The sequence below is a fragment of the Acomys russatus genome, chromosome 23 (assembly GCF_903995435.1).
Source record: "Acomys russatus chromosome 23, mAcoRus1.1, whole genome shotgun sequence".
Lineage (NCBI taxonomy): Eukaryota > Metazoa > Chordata > Mammalia > Rodentia > Muridae > Acomys > Acomys russatus.
The window spans coordinates 13,569,674-13,584,285 of record NC_067159.1 but is presented as its reverse complement, the minus strand read 5'-3'; positions in this window follow the sequence as shown (position 1 = coordinate 13,584,285).

Genomic DNA, 14,612 nt, shown 5'->3' with positions numbered 1-14,612 from the left:
GGGTATTACAAGGAGAAGTATTGTCTATGTTTTAAAAAAAAAATCAAAAATGCAATGACACAATGCATTTAGATCCCATATTATTCTGTTTCACTTACCAGCATACAAATAATTGCTTTTTGCAGTAGTGATTACAATTGTATATATCCTCTTTAAGAGTAATCAGAAAAAAAAAGAGTAATCAGAAAAATATACCTAGAAAAAAAAATCTAAAAAATTAAATGCTAAAATAGATCCCATGGGACAGAGATTAAAGGATTCTTTAAATCAGAACAGAGAATCTTCAGAAAATGAAGAAAATGGACAATGGAGCAAACTTTAGAGCAAAAATTACAAAAATTTATAAATCAGAATGAGTAAAATGCTAAGATTTCAGAGATATCAAAAAAGGAAGAAAGAAAGAAAGAAAGAAAAAAAGAAAGAAAGATGGAGGAAAGCAATAGAGGAGAAATTACAAAAATTTATAAATCAAAATGAGGAAAATCCTAAGATTTCAGAGATACAAGAAAGAGAGAGAAATGAGAAATGGAATCGGCTTTAGAAGATAAATTATGATACTAAGACAGAGACAGAGGAAAGGATGTAAAAGGCACATTTAATCCCCTGTTTCTATTGTTACAGAGGCTTACTGCCTTTTTCTGATAACCTAGGCCTAGTCCTAGAAGCTTTTAGCTTCCATACAATCCAACCTAGACCTAGACTGTTTTCAGCCTCTAAAACTTACTGCTTAATAAACTCACCCTTTGTAGCTCTTTCTGAACTCTGTCTTTCTGGTTCAACTCAGCTGTTCTGGCTCAAGCTCCTCTACTAACTTATTTAATCTGGCTTCTCTCTCTGCCTCTGAATTGCTTTGCTTAGCCTCTGACTAACTCTAGAAATCTGTCCTAATCTTCTGGCTCCTTCCCTTTCTCTGTCTCATTCTGTCTTCACCTGTGTCTAGCATTTTCTTTCATTTAACCTCTCTCTGTAAAACACACCTGATATAACTGACCTAAGATATTCTTTATCTGATACTTGCTCTAAACCACACTGACACTGAACTCAGATCTACTTGCCTCTGTCTCCTGGATTAAAGATGTGTTTGTATTCCAGCTGGATCTCATAGACCTGGAAGGTCTTTGGAAGTGACCTCTTGGCATAGCACCATGTTCTGAATTAAAATTCCTCTACAAAAGGTCTGAGCCTACAACCACCTAGTACCAAGACTGTAAAATGGTAATCTATATGTTAAAATATGTCAAATGATTTACCCAACCTAGATATTTAAATTAGAAGGAGATTAGGGAAATCCACGGGGTTATCAAGAAATTGGGTGGCAACCTATAGAACCACAAAATTTAAAAATATTTAAGGAAGTAATAAGGACCTATGGCTTGCCTTCATGATATGTCAAACCAGTTATTAATAAATGGTCCATGAAAATTGTAAAATTCCAAAAGATTGGAGAGATTTGATGACAGCCATCTGAGATCCTGGCCCATAGCTACAATGGTTGACATGGTGGACAAATGAGGCTTCAACACTGGAACAACAGAATAGGACTAGAACCACTGATATTGTGAAGGATGAGTTACTAGGCGAAGGTACATATTCTGAATGGAGAGCGTTGATTTTCCTGGATGATGGTGTCTTAGAACAATGCTGTGCAATAAGCTTAAATGCTCGGAACAAGGTTCAACAATGTAGATGTGAACAATCACAACTATAATGCAGGATTCAAATGAATCTTTCATTGACTTTTTACAAAGACAGACTGAAGCAATACAGCAATATCTGATCTAAGTGCTAGAGATATTTTAATTGAATCTTTAGCATTTTAAAATGGTAATAATGAATTTTAAATGGCCATTAGACCATTAAGGGCCAGATCTGCATTTGTTTAGGAATGGATTAAAACTACTGTGAGTATAGAATCTAATGCTCACCATTCATTTTGGTTAGACAAACAATTATAGAATATATAGAAACACAAAAATGTCTATTACTGTGTCTGTGAAAGATCAGGTCATTCCCTAAAGGACTGTGGACAAACAGTCCTAAGAAATTATCCTATGGACAAATTCTTTAATAATAATAATAATAATAATAATAATAATAATAATAATAATAATAATAATAAATAGAACAAAGGGAGAAATTTTTCCTTAAAATGTAGAAATTTTGGGAGGAATGGATATAAGGCTCATGAAAGTAGGTCATCCAAAGATATTCAAGGCATTTCCTTAATGTCAGAAAACTTGTGCTTCACTAAAGTCCCAGGAAAAAAAACAACATGAACCATTTGTTTCCTGTCCATCAACAAAAGACTATTCTGAAAAACTATAAAGATCAAAGCCTGATAGGACAAACAACACTGTTCAAAACTTTAAAAAACTATTTAACAGAGTTAGAGCAGCTCAATGGATAGAAAAATGATTCTAGAGATTAAAAACAACAACAACAACAACCAAACCAAATATTTTGGTATGCTACTATAATTTATAAGGGACCAAAATTAAAATTATAGTTCCATAGAACTGAGATTGAAGCTTAGTGGATACAGAAGAAGATGTAACACTAATTTCATAAGATTCCTGTAATGAAGCTTGACCACTTCAATGGGTACCTAGGCAGCTCCTAGAAATTGGGACATTGTCTCAAGTAAAATAAAGTCCAACTTGAATTTAATTCACGACACCAGAAAGTCAAATAGAAAAATTAAGACTATACGTGGCTAATATAGCCATAAATCTAGGGGGAAGAGATAGATTTCACCACTGGGAAACACATGATAGCACTCTTCCAACTGTAAAGATGGGCTGTAAAAAAAGCAGATGTTCCTAATAAATATGTTTTTAAAATATTATTGAAAATAGTACAGACTGTCCAAGATGTCCATAATCAGGATTCAGGAGAGGCTGACTCTTCAACTTTATATGAGGGAGCTACTTCTGATAGATTACAAGCTGCCTTACCATTAAGATGTTTGACTGTCCAACCTATTTGGATTTAGAAATGGTCTATGACAAAGGAAACATTATAGACAATAGAACAGCGGGCTCAACAGTAGCTGGCAGCTCAACATATAGAGGAGTTGACCAGTCCTTGAAATTCTTCCATATCTGTCATTAAAAAACATCTTATAAATGCAGGATGTTGACAGATATGAGAGCAATTAAAATCATTCACCCAATGCGCCCTTTACAGCCAGTAATCTTATTGCCTTCCTTGTTATCTAAGGTATAGCCTATCATAATGATTAATATAAAAGATTGAATTTTCTTAATAACCTTTAAGACACAATATAAAGAGTGCTTTGCTTTCATTATGTACACATTTAACCATGAAAAACCAAATGATACCAGTGTAGTCTTGTCACAGGAATATTGAATCATCCTATCCTGTGTCAATATTTTATACAACAATCTTATAAGAATTCATAAGCAGCTTACTCAATCCATAATTTACCATTAGATAGATGATATTCTGTTGGCAGTTTCAAACAGAAATACTTTAGAAAATGTGTTTGAAAAAAATAAAGAAAATTTGCCTTGCTGGAGATTACAAATTGCTCCTGAAAAATTCAAAAAGGAGACATTATTAATTATCTAGGATATAAGAAAATTCTGTAGAATATTCAACTACAAGAGGTACAAGTCAGAAAAAAGACAAAGTAATAACTCTTAATGAATTTCAGAAATTATTGAGAGATATTAGTTGGCTAAGGCTCATAATTGGATTAACTATTCAAGAGCTAAGTAATTTATTTCAAACCTTACAAAATGACAAGGATTTAAATATTCCAATAAAATTAATAACTGAGATTGAAAGAGAATTGGCTCTCATAGAAAAGAAATTACAAAAAGCACGTATAGATCATTTGGATCCAAAGATGGCTTATATTTTAGTTATCTTGCCTTGTACTTATTCTCCCACAGATATTCTTATATACAGAGAGAAAATTGTATCCTAGAATGGATATTTTTAGCACATAAACAATGTAAAAAATAAAAACTTATATAGAAAAGTTTTCTGAATTGATTCTGAAAGAAAAAAGGGGAGTTTGTCAATTAACATGAATAGACCCAGCAGAAATTGTGGTACCTCTTACTAATGCTGAGATTGCCTCATTATAGGCAGAAAATGAACATTTGCAAAAAGCTTGCAGTACCTTGGGGGAAGAAATTAACAACAAATATGCCAAATGCAAATGACTTCCATTTATAAAAAGAACTAATTGGATTATCTCTCATATAGTAAAGGGGACACCAATTTCTGGATCCCCTACATTTTACACTGATACAAAAATATCAGGAATTTCTAATTATAAATCAGAAAAAAAAGCAAGTAAAAGAGCTTAGAGTCTTTATAATTCAGTTCAAAATCCGAGCTGTGTGGCATTCTTATAGTATTATTAGAATTTCCAAAGTCTCTTAATATACTTACTGAATCACAATATGCAGAGGAAAGTTTTATATATGGAAACTGCTGAACTTATTTAGTATGATTCAGAATTAACTTCACTGTTTATTCAAATACAAATGATAAAAAAATAAAATCACCCACTTTATGTAACACATATCAGATCCCATTCAGGTCTACCAGTCCATTAGCACAAGTTATTGATGAAATTGGTGAGGAATTAGTGAATGAATTAGTGGTGAAAAATGTGCTAGAAGCTACAGAGTTTGGTAAAAAACAAAACAAAAAACAAACAAGCAAATAAAAAACCACCATGTTAACAGAAAGATTTGGAGAAAGATTGTTCTCCCATTTGACAACAAACCAAGGAAATTATACAGAAATGTCTTACCTGTTCTTTCTATCACTAAACTCTATTACTCACAGGAAGTTACCATAGAGGTACCTAAAGGAATAAATGTTGGGAAATGGATGTATTTCATTTTGCTGAGTTTAGTAAACTGAAATATGGGCACCATACTATAGACATACTCAGGATTTTAATAAGCAACTACTTTAAATTCTAATAAGGCAGATCCTATAATTATACACTTATTAGAAGGTATGGCAATTATGGGAATATCCAAAGAAAGTAAGACTATCAGTATTCCAGCATATGTCTCTAGTAATATAAAACAGTTCATTTAGATATTATAAGATAAAGGATGTTACAGGTTTATAGAAAAATATATTCGTACTTTAAAAAGGATGTTTACCAAACAGAAAGGGGTAACAAATCCCTCCCTCCAAGATGTCTTACATAGTGCTTCATTAATTTTAAAGTTTTTAAATGCTAACTAGCAAAAAAGATGCTGGAAGTAACTAGATTATGGGGAGAAACCTGCTGAAATAAACAGTCCATGCATATTAGGTGTGTCATAACTTTGAAATGGAGGAAGGGAAATGTGTAACATTGGGTAAAAATCTTTGTGTGGGAAAATAAAAATTGTGGATTCCACATAGATTAATAAAAGTAGATGTAACAAAGGAAGACCTCCTGATCTTGGCTACAGAAAGAAGGGGCAAAAATCAAGAATACCACCAAAGCAGGTAACATTAGAGCTGTTCTTTCTATATTGAAAGAGCTCTGAGAATGTCTCTGCAAAGCTAACAAATCATGTTGGCTACTGAGTCCTCGGGCCTTATTATCATGCCAACTTTACATATGACACGGATAAAAATTAGTATTTCTGTTTGGTTTGTACAGTACAATTTGGCTTATAAGAAAGACATATGCTGTTCAAACAAAGAGCAGAGAATCATTTTCAGCTAAATTGTATGTCCTGAATATTCCATATCTCAAAGATGATGATGAGTATCAAAGAACCTCTACATAGAGTTTTCTTTAAAAGTGGTGAGCTGGCCACTGGGAAAGAAACTGGCGTTGCTTCAATTTTGGACAGTTTGATATCCAAATTTAAATAAACTACATACGGAAGTCAACCACTGAACTTTGTGAAGATAAGGTATGGAGCCCTTCACAATTGCTGTTTCTCAAAACAATCAAAAACAAAAACAAAAAAAATGCCAAATTTCTGTCATATACTCAGCCAGAAGATGATGCCCCAACATTGCAGAGAAAATTAGGGTGATTGTCCAAGAGAAGCCGGATATCTTTCTCATTTCTATACTTTTGGAAGATGCTTGCTTGGTACTTCCTGCACACTCAGATAACATTTATTCATTCTCAGTTTTCTGATGGGGATGAAGACTAGATAGTTATAGTTTCATAATTAAGCTCAAATTATTTTAAAAATGCCTTTAAAAGGAATTTTTGGTTTAAGTAGTTTTGTAGATTGATGAATTCATGCATAATAAAAATGATTTTGACATAGAAATCTGAACTCACCAAGAGAGGATAGATAGTAGAATACTTTCTCCAAATTTGACATAAATAGCCTGGACATTGTGAATATAATTATTACATGGTGATTTTTGTAAATGTTTCATAATTGTTCTTATTGTATATAGTTTATTATAATAAGGTCAAGAACATTTTATTGGACTAAAAGTGAAAAATGTGGAGAGGATCTCTTGCATACTATATTGAAGCACCACATACTCTAAAAAGAACAAGTCAAGGAATATTAAGAATAAAAGATGCTGGTCTACTTTTCTCACAGAAATATATATCCTAGTTGTGACAGCTAGATAACATTCTATAGAAAGATAAGGTAAGATAGTTATAAAGGTCTTCAAAAACCTCGGAGACATGCAGAACATGGCACTTAAAATATTTTTATTATTTTAAAGATTCATTGACAATGAGACATGTTAACTCCTGGCAACACCCAGCCTACCTCAAAGAGTATGGTGAGCATCAAAGAACCTCCTTATGGAGATGGCTTCAAATGTGGTAAACAAGCCACTTGGAAAAATGTCCTCATTTCTACCACAGACAGAATTCTGCTTAAAATAAAGCAAGCTTGGATACAAGCAGAGTCTACAGCCAATCTCTGCCAAGACAGGGTAAGCAAGTCCTCAATAGTTCCTGCCTCACAAATATTTCTGTCAGATATATTGGGCTAGAAGGCTGAAGATGGTGCTCCAACATAATAGAGAGTTTTGGGTGACTATTTATATAGCAAACTGTCACTGTCATCTTCTCATTTGCAAAACTACTAACCAGCACTCCTGGCGTATTCAAGTAATCAAGTTTATTCCTTCTTAAGTCTCTGTTGGAGTTGAAAACCAAGTAGCTTAGTTTTACAATGAAGCTTAGTTGTTCAGGGGTTAAGATATTTTTAGGTCTAGATAGATGTTTTAAGTTGATAATAACAAGATGTGATGGTGATTGATTTACATTTAGAATTTTAGACACACCAAGATAGGAAATATGTTTTCTTCAAGGCTGTCAAATACAAATAGCCAAAACATTAAGAAATGTAACTTTTATATAATTCTCGGTTGTGTCATGGTTCTTCTTGCTACAGGTAATTTGCTGTATATATGTGCAATAATACAAATGTATATAAAATGCTGAAAAAAAGAATAGAAGAAGGAGAAGACTCTCAGCCCCAAGGCTCAGAGAATATTATCAACAAAGCCATAAAAGAAAACTTGCCCAATAAAAGAAAAAATATCCCTATCAGCATAAAAGAATCAAAGAGAACACAAAATAGATTTTTCCAGGGAAGAAAATCCTCAGCTCACATACTAACCACATAATAATCAAAACTCTAAATGTACACAACAAAGAGAGACTATTAAAGCAGAAAAAGAAAAAGGCCAAGTAATAAATAAAAGCAGACTTATCAAAATCACACCCAACTTCTCAACAGAGACTCTGAAGCCAGAAGGGCCTGGGAAGATATACTTCAGATAAAGAGACTACAGATGTCAATCCAGACTACAGTACACAAGAAAACTTCTTACCATAGATTGAAAAACAAGATATTCCACAACAAAACCAAATTTATACAGTATCTATCCACAAATCCAGCCGTACAGAAGATACTAGAAGGAAAACTCCAACCCTAAATGTTAACTACTCACAAAAAATACAGGAAATAAATAATCCCATACCATCAAACCAGGAGAAATAAAATACACATCTAAAGTAGATGGAAGGAGGGAGTTGGGTATGAGTGGGGGTGGGAATCAGGTTTTGAGTCTGGAGGGCTGGAAGAGAGAATGGAAATTAGAGGGGGAGCATCTCCAAGATGAGTGAGGCCCCTGGGTTTCTATGAAGATTACCCTACCTGAGACTCCTAGAAGCAATGGGGGCTATGGGGCCTGATAAAGCCATCTCCTGTAGACAGGAGGGAAGTCTAGTGGACAGAAAGAAACACAAACACATCAAAAATCCTTCAACCAAAATTTTGTCCTGCCTACTGTGAATATAGGGATAAAGATGACACAGAGATTGGGGTAATGTCCAATCAATGATGGCCCAACATGAGACACACTCCAATGGACAGACTCGACCCCTGTAACTATTAATGATATTCCTCAGGAAGGGGAAATTGAATAGATTTTGTCAGTAGACAGAGAGAAGTAGCTATGGGATCTGGATGAAACAACCATGGTGGAGGGGATTGGGATGGAAGGAGAAAGTACAAGGAGAGTGAACTGGAATTGTGAGGGCATTTAGAGAGAAGTGTGAAAACCTAATGCAGTAGAAATTTCCTGGAATCTATGAGAGTGATCATAGTAAGAAGGTGTATGGAATATCCACGGACCATTTCTTATAGCTAAGCAAAACTTTCAATATGGTACTGGGTTTTATTCTGTTGAGTTGTTGACCAAGGGGTTCCTATGGTGATTCCAAACAACCAAGTCTGATGCTAGGAAAAGGGTTGCTCTCAGCAAACTGACAGTGGGGCCCTATTGCCCAGCACACCAAACACAGAGCTCACTGAACATGGGGAGGTAAAGCTGTTGCCTGAATGCAGTCTTTACCCAAATGTGCTAGTCTCTTTGGTACAGGAAGAAACAGTGCAGGCTACTAAAAGAGGAAAAGTGTGTACCAACAAAGACACACACTCTTTTATTTTTTTCCTTTTTTTTTATTTTATTAATTTATTCTTGTTACATCTCAATGTTTATCCCATCCCTTGTATCCTCCCATTCCTCCCTCCCCCCGCCATTTTCCCATTATTCCCCTCCCCTATGACTGTTCCTGAGGGGGATTACCTCCCCCTGTATATTCTCATAGGGTCTTTGATAAAAACTGTCAATCATGAAAGTTTGCAAGTGGTGCTAGGTCAATGATGGCACAGAACTTGTAGGAGTGGCAAACTGACTTAACTACAGTTCGACTCCTTTGAAGGGAGCCTATTTCTGACACTACATGGGTGATTTAGGAACAATAAACTGGGTAGTCCAGAGTCCCATGGTAGAATCAAACATGACTGGTCTAAAATGAATTTTAAAACTAACGATTCATTATGAAATTCTGCTACACTCATTCTCATAGCTCAGTGCTTTCTTCAGTTGTCATCAGAGAAGCTTCCTCATGCAGCACATTGGCATGAGTTCAGAGACCCATAACCAGACATAGTAAGGAGAAAGGGTCTAAATTAGAGGTTTCCAAAAAGGATATGGAGGATACCAGAATAACATGGCCCACGTTATCCTGAGTCACCTATGCAAGACTTCAATAGGCACACAGAATAGTATTCTGCAACCAAGGGTCCTGTATGGATCTGCACCAGGTCCCCTGCATACACGTGTTGGCTCTTATTTAGATGCTTTGTGGAAATCCCAACTGTGGGAGCAGATGTGTCTCTGATTCTTTTGCCTGTTCCTTGTTCTCTTTTTCTACTATTAGGTTGTCTTGTCCAGCTTCATGCGAGGATTCTTGCCTTACTTTTTTTTGTATTTTGTTTTATCATGCTTGGTTGTTATCTCTTAGAGGCCTGTTATTTTCTGATGGGAGATGGAAGTAGAGTGGATCTGGGGAGGAAGGGATGTAGAGAAAAGCTGGGAGGAGAAGAAACTGTAGTCCAGATATAGTATATAAAAGAATAATCTATTTTCAATATACAGATATTGATACATTGATATGTATACACACATATATGAATATATTGATATATGTGTATGTATGTATGTATGTATGTATGTATGTATGTATGTATGTATGTGAATAAAATGTTAACAGCCCTAATTTGAACTTTACGCAGTGCATGAATTCATCTTTTTACTGTGTTATAGTGACAGGTAGTACTTTTCAAATACAAATACAGTATGACATATTTTAATAATAATGGAAAGCAACAAACTGAGAGTGTCACACATTCTAGGTCAAGAATTCAGCCAATAGCCAATTTTCATATTTTTACATTTTACTCCAGAAATAGAAATCAAATAATAAAAATATAAAAGCAAAAGAGAATTTTAGTAGTTTAGGTTCATTAACTATGCAGTGATGAGATAAATATACTTCAAAGTATTATCAACTTTATTTAATGAAAAGATATATCTTTATTATTTTCTACAACAAACTATGATCATATTTTATGACTTTAATTATTTGTAATATGTAATATGAAAATATTTGAGATAATAATAGAAATATGTAAATATATACTCAATACAAACATAGTGAAAACTATGAAATGCAACTGAGTAAAATAATTAAAAATTTAGGTAAATGAAAAGATTTCATGCACATGAATTTTATATGCAATGGGGTTAAATTGTTCTTATCTTGAGAGAGATGAGCTATCCATTCAATGTGATCCCAATAATACTTTATTATTCACTTATATAAATAATCAAATACTACTTTTAAAATATCTTATTAGATCTATTGGAATTTTGTACATGTGTTAATGAGATTCACTCCCCAAAGCCCACCATTCTTCTGATATCCAGATTTTCTCAGAAGTCATAATAGTGGTCACTATGTGGTTGTAGTGATTGAAACACAGCACAAGACCAGCTTATAAATGGCTGGTTATATTCTTTATTTTAAACTGATTGATGTTTACAAGAGCGTATTTGCCTCATAAAAGGGGAACAAACATGAGACCTAAGGATAGTGCATATCTATCTATGTATATTATTCTTTCAAAAGCTTTTTCCATGACTGAAAATCACAAAGGTAAAAGGATGCTGGTGATAATTATTCTGTGAAATATCTGATTAAAGTCTCACCATTTTGATATAAAGAAAAGGTACATCAGCTCTCCCAGCTCTACCTACAAGGAAGCTTTCAGTATTCATGGTATTCATGCTCTGCATCGAATTGAACTGCACCTCTCTGAATATTGGTAGGAACAAATGCTCTGCGAAAAAATGCCTTACTGCTAAATTTTAATTAGATCGTTTGTCCCTGCCCTGGATACAATTATCTCTAATATTTACTGTTGTCATAAGGGAAGTTTATCAAAAGTAGCATTAAAGTGAAGAGAAATTTAGGTAGAATAAATTTAAAGTACATGTAAAAGTGGAAAAACACCACGGGGTTCTGTTCAAGAGATGTTTATAACAGGAATGTGGGACAGAGGAGAGGACATCCTATTGGGTCTCCAGGTGAAAGAAGCATGGGAGAATGGGGAAATAGAAGGATCCAGAGAGTCCTAGAAACCTACAAGAAGAACATTATGATGGGAAGATCTGGGCCCAGGGGTCTTGCTCAAATAATGACATCAGTCAAGACCAATACATGCAGTAAACTTTGAACCCCTACCCAGATCTAGGCAATTGACAGGACATTCTCCACAATTGAGTGGAGAGTGGGATATGACTTTCACAAAACCTCTGGTGCCCCATATTTGACCATATCCCCTGGAAGTGGAGGCCTGGTGGCACTCAGAGGAAGGATAGCAGGCTACCAAGAAGAGACTTGATACCCTATGAGCATATACAGGGGGAGGAGGTCCCCCTCAGTCACAGTCATAGGGTAGGGGAGTAAGGGAAATGGGAGGGAGGGAAGAATGGAAGGATAGAAGGGATGGGATAACAATTGAGACGTAATATGAATAAATTAATAAAAAATATATTTTTAAAAGAGATGTTTAATACGTGTTACTCAGCTTCTAGTGCAAACATGTAACAATTCATTTTAATGCCCCCACTGTAATGACTTTTGTCACAATTATCATCATTTAGACCTGATTACAATTATGGCAAGATATAAAAATAGGTCCAACCTATGGTTTTACAACATGAATTTAGCAACACAGTTTATAATCCATCACAAAGTAAGAAAACTATCAAACTAGAAATTTCCACTTCAAAGTATTTTATTAACTTCTAATGCCTATTGGACAGGAAAGTCTGTGAAATCAGTAAAATATTTGTCCCATAAGGACTAATTTTAATCTCCATAAACCACATAAAGGTCTGACACAGAGATGCGTACCTGTAATGCCAGTTCAAATGCAGGAGTAGGAGGATGCCAGGGGTTAGCTGCGTAGGTGTCTATCTGACTTAGTGCACCATGCTTTTAAAAAAATGAGGTGGAAAATGATTGAGAAATGCACCCAACATCTACCTCTTGTCACTATGTTTTCCCGTGTGCTGCATTTTCTTTATATTGAGATTAATGAAATAATGACCTTTTAAAATTAAAAGTGATTGACCAAATTCAAGCTGATTAGGGCGCTCAAGACATTGTGCTTTCACAGTTATCTGGGCACTGAGCACAGCACCTATGGTCCTTTCACCTGGAATCAAATATTTATTCACAATTTATATGGTCACAGAAAACTTCCTTAACTTTCTGAAAGTGGCCCAATTGTGAAAACTTGTGCTTCAACTTCCCCATCTATAAAAGGGAGATCATGATGAAGTTGTAGAGGTCAGTTCCATCACACAAAGCGGCAAACACAGTGCTTGGCTCGAGGTAAGTGTTCGGTGCTGGGTATTATTATGGAAGCTATTCCTTGGAGTAAATGCATACTCTAAGTTTCCAGGGAGGAGAGCGATACTCTCCCTTGATTCAGACAGTTGAAACAATGGACCATAAAGAATTAAAATTCTCCCAAGTATCCCAGGTTGGAAAATGAATGGCACTGAACTGCTGGTGCCGATCAGAGTAGGAATTTTTCTCCCAGGAAGATAGTTCACACATTTCTCTTGATTGAAACAAACATAACCGTATCTACTGGCTTTTTTTTTTTTTTTATCTTGTCTATTAAATTGTAACATGGAAACACAAAGACAGAGAGAACCTAAAATGTCTTTCTGTCCCAAGTTTAGCCAAACTCCTTTTATTAGATTATTGCCTCAGTTCTTTTTAAAGCAGTAGGTTTTTGAATTAATGCTTTTGTAACAGAAACACTCTCAGTATATACCAGTTTACTGTGAATAGGTCCATGCTGAGTTATTTGGACAAAGCTCCATTAGTTATGGAAGGGATCATGTCAGAGAGCCATCTGTCCTATCAATAGCCCCTGTGCTCTTATCCAATGCATATAAAAGCACTCATCTTGTGGTAACATCACTTTCTAGAACACTTTCTAGAATATAGTGGCAGAGCCAGGAGGGCAGGTAGCTGTGGGATGTCACACAGAGAAAGTGCTGAAGCGCTACACTCTCAAACATTCCACTTAGAGCTTTGTCTGGTGACTTACACAAGACAAGAGCATCACACTCAATACTTAAGGAGTGTTTGCTGTCTAAGTGAATGATGAGTGAGCAAAATATGAATGAGTGGATAATTAATGGTCCATTGTTTACAAACAGATCATTTTTTCCTTTGAAAGAAGATAGCTTTCTAGTTAATTCTGCATGGCTTCAAGGTTTCTTTGTTTTGTTGATTTGTAGTTTATAACAGACACAAATAAATTGATAATGGAATGTTTCTGGTATACTCACACTTATTGATTATATTGTTGCTCATTATGGTAAGAATAAACTAAAATAAAACAGATATGTAGCTTTGCTAGCAGTGTTTTCTTGATCCTAAGGATCATTTCCTGGACACAAGTTATCATTAATATAACAATTATAACTGGGGCTTTAAACAATTGAAAGAGTACAATTCTACAGTCCTTTTTTTTCATGTTCTATTAGTTCTTTTGTGGCTTGTTGGAGCAGAAAACCTTCAACTACACATAGGACTTAGTTTATTCATTTAAAACCCTGCTTATAGTTAGTTTTCCTCCCAAACACTGAATTGGCGGCACAGTGAATGACAATACGGACTAGGTCCTGTTTCCCAAGAGCCTTAGATGCTGTATCTCTTCTGTAAGTTTTGAAACTTTAGGTGGTATCCATAGAAACAAATTCTAGGAAAGTATTTTTTAAAGTCTCATGAGTTTATGAAACTAATGTATCTAGATTTTGAAATCAAGTGTGATTAGAAATTATTTATTTTCTCTTTACTGTGTTCTACTGACAGATATTACTTCTTCAGATAACAGTCACAGCATGTTAAATGCAGGCAGCAATCAGTGGCCCTCAGAGATTTGCATTTGTTAGACAAGCAATCTCCCACAAAGCTAAACCCTTGATCCTTTATGGATTTACAAGTGAAATGCCATGCTAAGGATGGTGCTATACACAGATACCCTGGATTTTCAGAGACTGAGGCAGGAGAATCAAGTGTTAAAAAAAAAAAAAAAAAAAAAAAAAAAAAAAAAAAAAAAAAAAAACTTATATTGTGTGGCAAATCTCTATGTAAAAATAAATAAATAAATAAATCTCAGAATAAATACTTCAATCATTTTTCTTTATTTCACCATGTATCCAAATTACTTTCATATACATGTTTGCCA